Source organism: Brachycentrus maculatus, unplaced genomic scaffold, assembly GCF_059751285.1.
Source record: "Brachycentrus maculatus isolate JH-2025_06_01 unplaced genomic scaffold, ASM5975128v1 h1tg000263l, whole genome shotgun sequence".
Taxonomy (NCBI): Eukaryota; Metazoa; Arthropoda; class Insecta; order Trichoptera; family Brachycentridae; genus Brachycentrus; species Brachycentrus maculatus.
The window spans coordinates 343,915-359,435 of record NW_028281014.1 but is presented as its reverse complement, the minus strand read 5'-3'; positions in this window follow the sequence as shown (position 1 = coordinate 359,435).

Here is a 15,521-nt window from a genome sequence, read left to right as displayed (position 1 = left end):
AGTATTCAAGGAGACTTCTTTGATGGTCATTTTGATATTACATACTAGTATAAACGTGCATATGTTTTGAGTACCGTTAGCGACATTTCGTACAAACGCCTCAAGGAAAATAGAAAAAAAAAACTAAAATACGATCGGACCACAATAAAACTATTTGATGAATATCGCATCTTTCATTTATCGTAGGAATAATTTAAAGAACATTAAGCGTCTGGAAGTTGTGGATTTAGCCCTAAGCGAAAGTATCACGCGTTCGCTTTGTCGTGAAATTATACGGGACCGCAGGCACAGAGGCGCTTTTGTTGTTTCTCTATGCGAGTACATTAAGTGAGCTATTCCCACAGAACGAGAGTTAAAAATAGCAGTTCTTCGTGTAAAAAGAGGAGATCGTGGATACACATAGCAATGCCACGTTCCTGAAATCACGTACGGCCTTTGATACCGTGGCGCCTTATATCCCGCTTCATACGCCTCTTACGTTTTATATAATACTGTTCATGTGCACGTGGGTTAGGTAAAACAATTGCCAGTAGTTTGATATTTAGGTTGCAAGTTTTGTGGGAAGCTAGTCGAGGAATTCTAACAATTGTGAAAGCAGGAAGTGTTTCCGTACCAAACTCTGTGAAAATGGAAAACTTTTCGAGTCGAAAATTGAAATCTTTGAAATATAAACATGTAAGATTACAGCGATAATGACGATACCTCATTTTTCATTAGCATTTAACACAAAAACAGGTGAAAAATATTTAAATGTGTCAGGGCGGATGATATTATGAATATATTTAGTCTGTCAAATGACTTAAATTATTTTATAAAGCAAATGCAGTCAGACTCTGAGGTAATTAGTTTGTACATTTCCATATTCGATAGTGAATAATAATGAATTGATTGAAAAAAAATTACCTTTTACAAAGTAAGGATCTAGATGTGAAACTTGCGGTACACCAGATGTTCATATTTTTTCTTCGGAGAAAGATTCAATTCCTATTAGTACTATAAGATTGCAACCATCGTAAAATGTCTACCTCTATACCAAACATTATAATTGGGTAATATACAAAATCGAGCGCTTTGAAATAATCATTGTCGATTTTGTTTTTTTTTGACCATGTACGAAAGAAATCACCAAACGTAAGAAATCAACAAACCAGACAAAATTCGATTTATTCATAAAAATAATTACACTATTTCATAAATGCAATAATTGAGAAAAAAATATACAGTTGGTGAAAAAGTACATTATTATCAAAAAAGGTTTAATTTAGAACGTACGCAAAAGAGTTTTGGTTCGTATACATATATTTTTTCTAACGATACATCACTATTGATAGGATTTCCTTTACTTTTCCTTACATCCAAACTTTAATTTTTAACTTGTGTGCAATTGCCTTTTACCGGACTTTAAGAATACACTAATTGATTCTGAATTGATATTTCGATGATTCTATCCGTTAAGGATCAGATTAAAAGAAAAACTAATCCGTGCAGCTTTCTTCGGAAAAGCATTAGCCGTTCTATTGGGTTCGTTGCTGAGAGCTGCGTATATATTCTTCAGCTATTCTCAAAATGTTAAACGATGTAGTATTTAGAAAAAAGTAAACATTATTATTGTTATTCAAATCAGAAATAATTTTTTTAAAAAGCTTTTTTATGTTTATACTGAAATTTCTTGGTGGAAATGCATTTTATAGAATAAAATAACAACTTTGTAGTTTTATCCACACGAATTTGATTTGACCAGCTACCGGGTTTCGTCGTAACCGACGTTAATGGTCAAATTCAATGTTTGTAAATATGCTTTGATTGCCTTTTTTGTTTTATTCTTATTTTATTTCATTTGTCTGCCTCCGCAGTATAATGGAGAGCACGCTCGGCTACCGTACTGGGGGTCCCGGGTCCCGGGTACGATTTCCAGGGAAGGGGGTCAAATAAATAAAAGTGATATTTCGCTTAAAAATTTTTTTACTGATAACTGAAGCAGACGGCTGATCTTTCATGTTTTCAGGAACAAGATAACATTGAGTTTATATGATGCAATGCCCTATGCACCATCGGGTAAGGATAAGGTTTTGAAGGATTTTTTAAAAAAATTTAGAACACGTAGATCAATACTTTTTATAGCTGACTTTGATTTTTTTGAAAATGAATTTTTAAAAACAAATTCACGACTTGAAAATTGTGAGTTGAGAAGCTCAGTCGAAAGTAAGTAGGTAATAGTCAGATAGAGTTGGGCGCAGCGCACTAACCGAACAAATAATTGCTAGCCAAGAGATTATGTAACGGAGTCCAATCAGTTGGTGCTGATAATCCGAAATAGTATCGAAAACCACTATTTACTAACGAGAAACTTAGATAATGTTCCTTACGAACGCAATTCGTTACATCCCATTCACGTTAATAGGAAGACCAATTAAAAAAATATTTTAAAACATAATTTCGTGAATGTTTTTCGCAGATACTTTGTGGCACATTTTATAAACTTTATAAAATAAAACGAAATTGTTTTAACCACTTTTTTATTCGTACATTTTTCTCCAACCGGTTTTAACAAAATATTCTTGTTTTATATTACAACGTTTCTAAACCATATAGTTTTTCGATGTTAATGCATGTTTTAAAAGTGATTTTGTAAAAACAATTTAAAATGGAGATTAGTGAAAATATCCATAAAAGTTATAGGTATGAATTTTTTGATAATCATGCATGCGGTTCCGGAATCAATACTCGGGCATGTTAGGCTAGAACATAATGATTAATTATTTAGAGTTTACAGAGATTCGGTATATTTTTTAAGGTCGAGTTATTAATATATAGATGAAAAAAATGGAAACCGAGGACCAAAATCCAATTTTTCAAATTTTTACTATCACAGTGGTAGTTTGTGGGTTTTTAAAACGAATTATTTAAATTTAAGCCCAGGGTCCACTACCACTAGTTACTTTGATTGAAAAGTTGCTTGGCAATAGTTGTTAGTTGGCCACGGGCTTTCCCGTGGCCAACTAACAACTATTGCCTCTCAATATTCATCTCAAAATGTTAAACAATGTAATATTTAGAAAAAAATAAACTTTATTATTATGATTCAAAACAGAAATCAGTATTTTTAAAATCTTTAATTTGAGATGAATCATAAACCATTTGAATTGGAGTAGTTTTGTTTATCAAAATTCCCCCAGATCAAAATACCAATAAATAAATAGCCATATTTTTATTCTTCTTGCCACTTTCCTCATTCAATAGTGAATAGCACTGTATCCATAATATCAGTCCAGGGTGATAATAAATAAATATTACAAAGGAATCGAGCCCAATACTTCCAACAAGGTAGCCAAAGTGCTTACTACTATACTACGAAGGCAGTCATTAATTTTTTATCCATATTTGTGTAGTTATACACAAATATGGATAAATCCTCCTATCGTCATACGCAGGAGCGTGCATTCCATATAGGCAGAAAACCAGTGCCTATTCTAACTTATCCGCGTGACGCAAAAACGCAACCAGTACCTATCCTACTAAGTAGTATCAAGAGGTAGGCAATACGGTAAGCTTGATACTAAGTAGTATCAAGCTTACCGTATTGCCTACCTCTACTGCCTACCCTAGAAAGTAGTACCTAGCTTACCTTACTACCTACCCGAATTAATTATCCGTGCACGCCACTGGTCAAACGTATAAATATGAAATAATTTGACCCTGTTTCTAAAAATAAAGCACGCCAAACATCCCCTGGCAATAACTTTAAAGATTTACGTAAAAAAATGGTGACATTTTATTTAAAAAAAGAGCACACATAATAACCTTAATTTCATTGTTTGGGAGCGAAGGAATTTCAGCGAACAACGGCTAAATGCTAAACCACCCGCTGACCCCTGGGATTTGAGGAAGAAATCAATCTTCACCGAGCCTTTGAACAACAAATGAAAGTAATTACGAAGCAGGCTTTCATATTATGATGTGCCATTTCACCCAGCGTCCGCGCTGAAGGGAAAATAACAATTCGAACATCCGACAATGGAATAAAATAAATAATTCCTCGGCCTAAGATGAATGTAGATTTATTTAAATTCGAAGCAGACGTTATCATTGTTTTCCATTAAATGTAAAGAGAACCGACCGGCGAATAGAATCCGAACTTATTAAGTTCCCAGTCCAGTTCAAGATGAAGACACCGTTTGTCATTTTAATCAGGAAACAAATGTTTGACAAAGGTACGCGAGGAAAGGGTTCTTAGTACGATTTAATTAGAATTATCGCATTGCTTTATGGACGAATAGTCCGAGAGGAAATCTTTCAGCTCAAAATCGTACAGAAAGAAAAATATGTATTAATTGATTTTTATAAAATAAAAAAGTGAAAATAAGATAAACATTATAAGGATGAAGTAATTATTAATTTTATCAATATTATTGATATTTTTTGACAGGTTTTTTTTTAATTATTTTTTTTTCTATGAAAGTGCACAACAAATTGTATTTATTGTTTTTTTTAAGTATTGAATGTGAATTCTTATCTATGTTTGTTTGTCAAAAATATTCAATCGTTTATTCACTGATGGCTTTGAAATATTTACACCCATTGCATTAAAATACGAGGGTGTTTTTATATATTTACCGTTGACATGTAAAAACTTTTTTTAAGAACAGCTTTTTGATCGCAATGATAGCACTAACGCTATAGCAGTGCGCGTAAAATTAAGTATTGTTTATGGCTGACAGCGTGCTTCTTTTCTTGTATACCCACAAGTATGAAATTTAACATGTCATAAATGGAAAGATTCTTTTTATTTAAACCATTTTACAACGCAGAATCACAGCAAGACGTGGCTGGGTACAGCTTGAGAAAAAAGCTTTGTTTAGATAATTTAAAATTATTTTAACAACGAAATGTCATTCAAAAACAAAAATTAAATATTTATGTTACAATATTTGCAAAATAATTAATGACCAATGTCAATCTACCGTTATTGCATTTTAATTTTTGTGTACCACAATCGATTTAGGTAATTGCAAAAAAAAAACGTCAAACAAAATTTATAAGAAAAATTATTGATTACTAATAAGAATTGATTTATTTCGTTAGATGTGTAATTTTAAATGTATTTTGGTTTCAATGATAGCATTTATGAAATAATAGCAAATGGCTTATTTGTGGTAAATATAACAAGTACGTACTGAACACCATGTTCTTCAATTCAGTCAATAATATAATATCTTAACTTTATCGATAAGCGAAATGTATATTTATGTACAAGTATTGTATAAACAAAGTAACTTCTAGAGACGAAAGTTAATATTCCAAATATTTGAATAATCGGCATATATATGCCTGATTAATATTAAAGCTTTCCTTTGAAGAAATGTTTTCGTGAAAACCGGAATAAACTTAACTTCAAATACTTGTTATTCGGTATATTTATTAACACATTAACAATAGGTTTCATGTATGGTTTACAATACAAATATTTTGGTATCGCATGAATTTGGTTTTGCAACTCACATTGGTTGGTTTGTGTGGGTTAAAGATCTGATAAAACTGCCTTTAGAAAATGAAACGAAAGGAATTGCCGAACAAAAAATTCACGATAATATTTTGACTTACTTTTATATGGGTCTGAAAGGAAAAATACTCGATTATGTAAACTTACTTGTATCATGTTTAATAAAGAGCAGAGTTAAAAATTTTACACTGAACATTACAACCGACTGTTGAAGAAAATTTTATTAATTAATTTATAGTTTATTAATTTAAGCGATACAAATATTTATAATAAATATGTAGTTGGACTGTAAAAACGACAACAAAAAATACAATGACGTTAATATGTTATAATTTTGACTTCACTTATTCAGCTGTATAAATATATATATATATATATATATATATATATATATATATATATATATATATATATATATATATATATATATATATATATATATATATATATATATATATATATATATATATATATATATATATATATATATATATATATATATGTATATATATATATATATATATATATATATATATATATAAATATATATATATATATATATATATATATATATATATATATATATATATATATATATATATATATACATATATATATATATATATATATATATATATATATATATATATATATATAAATATATATATATATATATATATATATATATATATATATATATATATATATATATATATATATATATATATATATATATATATATATTTATATATAATATATATATATATATATATATATATATATATATATATATATATATATATATATATATATATATATATATATATATATATATATAAAAGTAAGTCAAAATATTATCGTGAATTTTTTGTTCGGCAATTCCTTTCGTTTCATTTTCTAAAGGCAGTTTTATCAGATCTTTAACCCACACAAACCAACCAACGTGATATATATATATATATATATACATATATATATATATATATATATATATATATATATATATATATATATATATATATATATATATATATATATATGTGTGAGTGTTTTGTAGTATAATCACAAATATATAAAGGATACACATCTCCTAGGACAAAAAGTTATGATTTGAGAAAATGCAGAAAAGTTTATGCGATGGCAAGAATATGTGAATAATGAGGATGCACATTTGTAGTAAAAGTTTACTAAGAGAAATTTTGACTGGTTTTGTCTGGTACTTAGCGCACCATTCTGCTCTTCTACTGCATTATTCAGGCCACAATATGCACAAACTTAATTGGATCAGATATATGCACAAATTAATATTTTCATGAAAACTCAGTATTCTACAGAGATGTAGTTAAATGAGAAATTCATCTATGTTTGTCATTTAAACAACGGCAAAATTATTGAAAAAAAAGATATAATTGACAAAACATTTAACATAATTGTTTTTTTTTTCTTCTTACAACACCGTTTTTGTATTGAAAAAATAAATTATTCTTTGAAATAAATATATGGTTTTGAAAAGAATAGTTATTTGAAAGGTAAAGATTTAATAAAAATTATATTTTTTCTATATATATTTAGAAAAATCCTATAACCATTTACAAAAATGTGCGTGGAGACACGTCTGTCTTCTCGCACAGCCGATTGCTTTCTTAATTGTGTATTGGTCCTTATTATAAATGCTTTATTAGAGAAATCATTGTTTGGACCGATGAACAATGATTTTTTCTAGATATAAGTAAAGTTTATTGAAGTACCCTATTATTGATGAATCAATTAATATTAATGATGTATCAAGTCCAAAAATGTGCTTCGAGTTGAACCTGAAGTAATAGAGTTGTTAGTGACTAAGCTTGATTATTATCTTGTGATAGCTTTCTGTGAATGTCAGTGCTTTTGTTGGAATCAAGTCGGGGAATCGAATTTTCGTTGAGTATGTTATGGATAGAGATAACGGTTACTCTTTACTGTCGATAATATATTTTGTGGCTAACAGACAAGTTTTTTAGAATTCTAGAGGTGTATTTTATAAACAGTTCAGTAGAGGTCAAAAACATCTGAAAAAAAAAACAAAAAATGGGATTACTAAATATCTCATCTACCGCTCTGAACGAAATATTAATAATTCTGCAAATAATGATTAGATTTTAGAAATTGCTTAAAAAAATCGTAACACAATTACAAACTATGAAAAAAAGGGAATTACATTACTATATTTAGTTCCTTTAAATACAATTTAATGAAATTTATAAGTGGCACACCTACATGGTTCATGTAATAACGTGTCTAAGTTAATCAGTCACTGAGTCAGTAGTATGTATAGTTATAACAATAAAATTATAAATATTACAATATGTTTATTTTTCCAAAATAGGGGATGCAGTTTATATGGTTTTACTTCAAAAGTAATATATTTTTTTCATAAATCGATTTGGCAGTCACTTTGTCGTAGTATCTATCCATTTTTAATACTAATTTCAACTGGTAAATGGTACTGTTTCTTAAAATCAATTTACTCAAAATCAAAAATAATTTTCACGGTGTTTGAAAATGATATGGAATTAATCGGAACACGTGTCACAATTGATTGTAAAAGAATGTTTTTATCGAGTGAAATTTACATATTTTCAAAAAAGATTATTTGTCAATTGTACATTATTTTTCATTATTCTTTTAAATATTATAGTAAATATACGTTTAAAATGTAAATACATACAAACATTTGTTCAGTGCAAGTGACGTAATTGGTAAAATTATGAGTATATTAAATTTTCCCGGCAAAATTGTTGATAAAATATTCCATTAATTTACAGCTTTACGAAAAACACGTGTAATTTTTTTTAAGTAGGGCTTGTGAAGAGGAAGTGAGATTGTAAAATCTCATAATTATAGCTTCGAGGTTTTTCAAGTCATTCCGTGGAAAATGAAGGGAATTTTTCGATTAACAATTTTAAAGTGAAAATATCTCGTAAGTGTTGTATCTTTTGACATCCATTAGATTATTGTTCCACAAGCGTCACTTGGTCAATGTTATTTTGTTACGAGCTTTTGATTATGATACGTTTTACTAGTAAAAAAATTCAATTTCCTCATCAAAAAACTTTATTTGAAAAGTCTTCGTAATATATAGGATGAGGAGCAAGTAAAAATGGATAATTTTTTTTAATGATACGTTTGAGGTTGATTAAAGTGTTGATGATTTTTTCACTTATTTCAGAATATTACCATATTCCGCGATCGATTGTTTTAAGGAACGTTTTTTTTCCTTTATGGCAGCACCATCTGGTGAACGTAACAAAAACACACCAATCTTAAACATTGCTTATGGTGGAGAGCGTGCTTCTTTACAGTACCATGACTTACAAAATCATAAATGTGTACTTAATTTTTCAAAATGGTAAAGGTTACATACAGTGGTCACGTAAACCTCGGGATGCTCAGACTTTTATGTTTTTTCGTATAAAAACAACGTATATATATATATATATATATATATATATATATATATATATATATATATATATATATATATATATATATATATATATATATATATATATATATATATATATATATATATATATATATATATATATATAACATACGAATGGCAAGTTTAGAAAGAATAACTAGGTACTTACCTATACATTTTATTAAGTACTTACAAAATAGTACCTACATATACAGTTCTACCACCAGATGTCGCATGCGTCGCTCACAATAAAACAAAAGACTTCCGATAATATTATTAACTGTCAGAATCAGATAGATAGATAGATAGATATAAAAATTATTGTAAAGATTAATTAAGAATAAACTTTTACTGTCGTTTCTTTAATTACAAAGCAACACATTGTTTATTTTATTATTATACACCCACTTTACATATTATTTACACTTAATTTTCAAAAGGAAAATATTACCACGTTATAAAACGACAATTTTGTTAATCAAAAATAAAGAAACAAAATTTAAAAAAAATGGATACTGCTCCTCAAACATTAGAAAACTTACTAGAAAAATTAATACAAAATGCTCAGGTAAGCAAACATCAAAATTTAAAAGATATTTCAGAGATGTTCATCATTCAAAAATTTACAAGCAAAAATCCTAATGCAAACCAGTGGATGGATATTTTTGAAAAAGAATGTACACGTTTTGAGGTGACAACGGACGAGAAAAAAATTGAAATATTAAGATTCTTTATGGATAAAAGTTGTGAAGATTGGTACAGTTCGATGATGATAAAATTTTCCATGAACTCAGAATGGATAGTATGGAAAAACAACTTTTGTAAAACATTTATAAACAAGGGATGGAACCATGTAATGTTTGCATTATCTTTTAAATATAACGACGGTTCCTTGTTAGACTATGCCATAAGGAAGGAAAAACTTTTGTTGGAGATGAGAAGAACGATCGACATGGGTACCTTAGTAGATCTTATTGTGGCTGGTTTACCAGAATTTATAATTAATAAGATTGATAGAGAAAAATTAGAAGATACAGTCGATTTATTCAATGAAGTAAAAAAACACGAAAACATTGTAAATAAAAAAAGGTTTTCGGATCAAAGAAGATATGGAAATCTAAGAACTAGTGGTAAAATTAAAGATAAAAGTCCATGTAAGATTTGTGAAAAATTAAATAAGGGAACTCGATATCACCCTGAAGTAACGTGCTGGTTTAGAACAAAGGAGGATGATAAGTTTAATAATAAAAATACTATCAGACATGTAAACAATTCAGTTATAGAAGCTAAGTTAAACGAAACCGATCAAAAAAACGAATAGTAACACCATTAATAAATGTCAAACTATTACTAAATGATCAAATTGAAATATTTGGAATTTACGATTCAGGTTCAAATGTTTCTCTAATAAATTCTAAGTTATTAAAACTAAAAGGAAAAGGAAACAATATGAATGAAGCAGATTTAGTAACAATTAATGGTGTTAAAAAGACAAACGGTTTGACGACTTTGAAAATAAAAATATTTGAATTGGAAAAAAACGTTGATGTATATATTATTGATGAAGAAAATTTCAAATATGATTTTTTGATAGGATTAGATATGATAAAAAAATTTAAACTAATCCAAAATGAAGACTTAAAAATAACACAGAGACAATGCTTGAAAAATGAAAATAAAAAGAAAGTAGAAAAAATTTCTACAAAATATAAAATAAAAAATAGTGAATTTAAAAATACAGAAAATAACAACAGCAAGGAATGCAAAATAAATTACAATGAACATGTAAAAGAAGAAGATTTTGAAATAAAAATAAATCATTTAAATCAATTTCAAAAATCTAAAATAAATGCACTGATTTGCAAATATAAATCCGTTTTTGCAAAAGACAAATATGATATCGGCACTGTTAGTGGATACGAAGCGAGGATAGACTTACTAGTAGACAGATATTGCAGTAAGAGGCCTTACAGATGTACTGTAGAAGATAAAAAGGAGATAGAAAAACAAATTGCAAAATTACTGGATAATAAGCTAATAGAAGAATCCTACAGTCCATTTGCTGCACCTGTTACATTGGCATTTAAAAAAGAGGAAAACAAAAAATCCAGACTGTGTATAGATTTCAGAGACTTGAATAAAATAGTAGTGCCTCAAGCTCAACCATTTCCTTTAATTGAAGACCTAATGATAAAGACCAGGAATTGCAAATTTTTTTCAACACTAGATATAAACTCAGCGTTTTGGTCTATTCCTTTACGAATCGAAGACAGAAAAAAGACGGGATTTGTTACACAAGAAGGACATTTCCAATGGACTTGCCTACCATTTGGATTGAAGACCTCACCAGCAATTTTTCAAAGGATACTAGGTAACATGTTAAGAAAGTATAAACTTACTGATTTCACCGTTAATTACATAGATGATATTCTTATATTTTCTAAAACTTTTGCTGAGCACATTAAACATTTAACACAGTTGCTGGAAGCGATCGAAACGGAAGGTTTCAGGTTAAAATTTACAAAATGCGCATTTGCGTCAGACTTGGTAAAATATCTAGGTCATATAATTCAAAATAATTCAATAAAACCAGTAAAGGATAATTTGATTTCAATAAAGAATTTTCCTGTTCCAAAAACGATAAAAAATGTAAGACAATTTCTGGGGAAAATAAACTTTTACCATGAATACATACCAAAGAGTGCAATAATACTAGATCCATTGCATAACTTACTAAGGAAAAATCAAAAATTTATTTGGTGTGATAAATGCCAAAAAGCATTTGAAATAACAAAAAGCATGCTTTGCTCACAGCCCGTTCTAGAAATTTTTGATCAGGATTTACCAATCAACATTTATACGTGTTGGGGCCATTTTGAAACAAAAGCAGCCCGATGGTAGAGAAAAACCAGTGGCATACTTTTCAAAAAAACTAAATGAAGCCCAGAAGAAAAAAAAGCAATATATTTAGAATGTTTAGCAATTAAGGAAGCAGTAAGATACTGGCAATACTGGTTAATAGGTAAATCATTTACGGTTTATTCAGATCACAAACCTTTGGAAAATATGAATCTGAAATCTAGGACCGATGAAGAGTTAGGTGATTTAACATATTATTTATCGCAATATGAATTTGAAATAAAATATAATCCAGGAAAGAAGAATTTAGAAGCAGATTGTCTAAGCAGGAATCCAGTATTAGAATCGAGTGAAAATGCAGATGAACAATTAAAAGTTGTAAATTTGGTTAAATTAGAAGATATTTTAAGAGATCAGAATAAAAATGAAAGAATTCAACAGAAAAAAAACAAATGGATTGAAAAAAACAATGTCTATTTTAAAAAGGTCAAGAAAAAAGAAAAAATTATTCTTTCAGAACCGTTTAGCATCGAAATCATAAAAGACATACATGAAAACCTATGCCATATTGGAATTGGACAAATGCAAAAGACTATTAGTCCACATTACACAGCCAAAAATTTGACGAAAAACATAAAAACAATTTGTAGAAATTGTGAAATTTGTATTAAAAATAAATCAAGAGGACAAAAGAAATTTGGATTTATGTCTCATCTAGGCCCGGCCACAAAGCCTTTTGAAATAATATCTTTAGACACAATTGGAGGTTTAGGAGGTTCAAGATCAACAAAAAAATATCTACATCTCTTAGTGGATCACTTTACAAGATACGCATTTATTTTAACCTCGAAAACTCAGAATGCAAATGATTTTATAAAACTAGTCATGAAAATAACAGAAACCGAGGATATTGGTATGCTTCTCACCGACCAATACCCAGGAATAAACTCGAAAGAATTCAAAGAATTCTTAAATGACAAGCAGATCCCAATAATCTTCACTGCAGTAAATGCACCATTCTCAAATGGCCTAAATGAAAGGCTGAATCAAACATTGGTGAACAAAATCAGATGCAAAATAAATGAAAAAGGGAAGAGAAGACCATGGACCACAATAGCTCAAGAATGTGTTAATAAATATAATAATACTAATCACTCAGTCACTGACTTTTCCCCAAGTTATCTTTTATATGGTACAGATGTAAATATTTTACCCAACGAATTAAAACAAGGAAAATCTAATAATGACTGGATTAGAGACAGGCAAATAGCGCTTAAAAATACAATAAAATCACATAATTACAATAAAACATTATTTGACAAAAATAGAATAGGCTGCGAATTCAACGTAGGAGACATGGTGTATGTGGAAAATGGAAACAAGCTAAACAGAAAAAAATTGGATGAACTAAAAATTGGACCTTATAAAATTATTGAAAAAATTTCTAACTCAATATACAGAATTGATACAGGTCACAAAAAAATAAAATCAAACCTTTATCATATCACTAAACTTATACCAGTCCCTTCACTACAAGAAGATGATCCGGAGGACGAGTGAAAATTTTACTATGAATTTTCTTAACCAAGGGGGGAGATGTAATAAAATAACTAGGTACTTACCTATACATTTTATTAAGTACTTACAAAATAGTACCTACATATACAGTTCTACCACCAGATGTCGCATGCGTCGCTCACAATAAAACAAAAGACTTCCGATAATATTATTAACTGTCAGAATCAGAGAGATAGATAGATAGATATAAAAATTATTGTAAAGATTAATTAAGAATAAACTTTTATTGTCGTTTCTTTAATTACAAAGCAACACATTGTTTATTTTATTATTATACACCCACTTTACATATTATTTACACTTAATTTTCAAAAGGAAAATATTACCACGTTATATATATATATATATATATATATATATATATATATATATATATATATATATATATATATATATATATATATATATATATATATATATATATATATATATATACATATAAAGCATTTTTATATAACAGAGTGAAAAATGATAATATTTCCAAGATCTGGTCTCGTGGATTCCATTGACAGATTTAACATACGAATGGCAAGTTTAGAAAGAACCGGCACATTTGTGTCGCGTCAGGCGAAAAGTTTTTCAATATCGTCCAACTTCCGAGGCTCCCAAGTAAAATAATATTTCAATTCTTTTTCCGTCCGAAGGGACACTTTCTGATATTTAAGTGCCGAGCTTAGTTTTAAATGATTAGATAAATTAAATACGTCGAGGGTTTCGGGCTTATTGGAAAAGATAAAATAATTTTCCTTAGCTTTTCTCAGTTTTTTTCCGTAATTGGATTTTTTTAGGATTCTGGGAGGCTGTGTTAAGGAGTAAAATGTAATTCAGAATAAGCTACAACATTGTCTGAAGACTAGGTAATTTTCTATTAAATAATGATTTCGTGTTTTATAAATGGGTAATTCAAATTTGATAGGTGCTGAGCGTCGTCGGTGTCTTGCTATAGGCGAAGTTGGGTTGATATTTTTGTTGTGTCTTCCCTTATTTCTTATAAATACAAAAATTCTTAAAAATATAGTTTAAAGCAGACAAACTTGGATGAAGGATTTTATTTACTCATAAATCATTTAAATGTGATCCATACAATTTATATTTAATTACGTACAAAATTGTGTATAAAGACAAATCATTTCATTTAAGTAGAAACAAGTACCAACTTAACGCAATATTTAATTCCGTACGTAAACATGAATAAATAAAAATAATAGATATATTATTTAACTAGGAAAAACTACTTAATTTAATCAATATTTAATAATGTACACAAATGTGTATAAAATAATAAATAGGCATATTTAAAAAGAACGAGTACCTACTTGACTTCTTAAATTTATTCTCTGAATTGGTCGTTTGATTCCTAGTAGCATTATACACCTATTTTGTATTACCTTAGTATTTTAGTATTTTTTATGTATATTTAAAAAATAACAAACCTTTTTTACAAATATATCGGCATCATTATGATAGATGCCGACATATTTGTAAGAACTCGGATTAATTTGGTACATGAAAATAAAAATAATCTATGTTAATAAGGTGAGTTATTCATTACGTATTTATCCTACCTAATACGAGTTTTTTTAATAAACTGTACATATATACTGATTAAACGATTATCTGTTATTTCAATATAAGATTTTACAATATTTTATTTTGTTGTTATTTACCACTTTAGTTATGCAAATTAACAGAACTTTAAAGATAGACCCCGTAGACAAAATTGAATTCAAATATTAATTTGGATCAATATTATCTGAAAATTTAAAAAAAAATCATTTGATTACATTTCATCAATGCATTTCTCTTTAGTCTATTAATTAAGATATATTCGTGTATCGGGTCTTTAAACGTACACAGATTTTATGTCCTTCGTCTCTGTTGAGACATTTAGTATATCTTGAATAACGTATCTATTCGTACGCGAACCTTCACTTAGTAAAATAACGTAATAAAAAGCATTTTATAGAACTATAAAACATTATCAACAATCCTCCTTAACAGTAAGATTGTAAGTGTTTCTCGATAAAGTTCACTTCTTGAAGGGGTTATTTATACCCCTTTCATTTTATTGCGATTCGAAATACAATAAAACATTGTTTTAGTGAAGGATTTTCCGCCAAA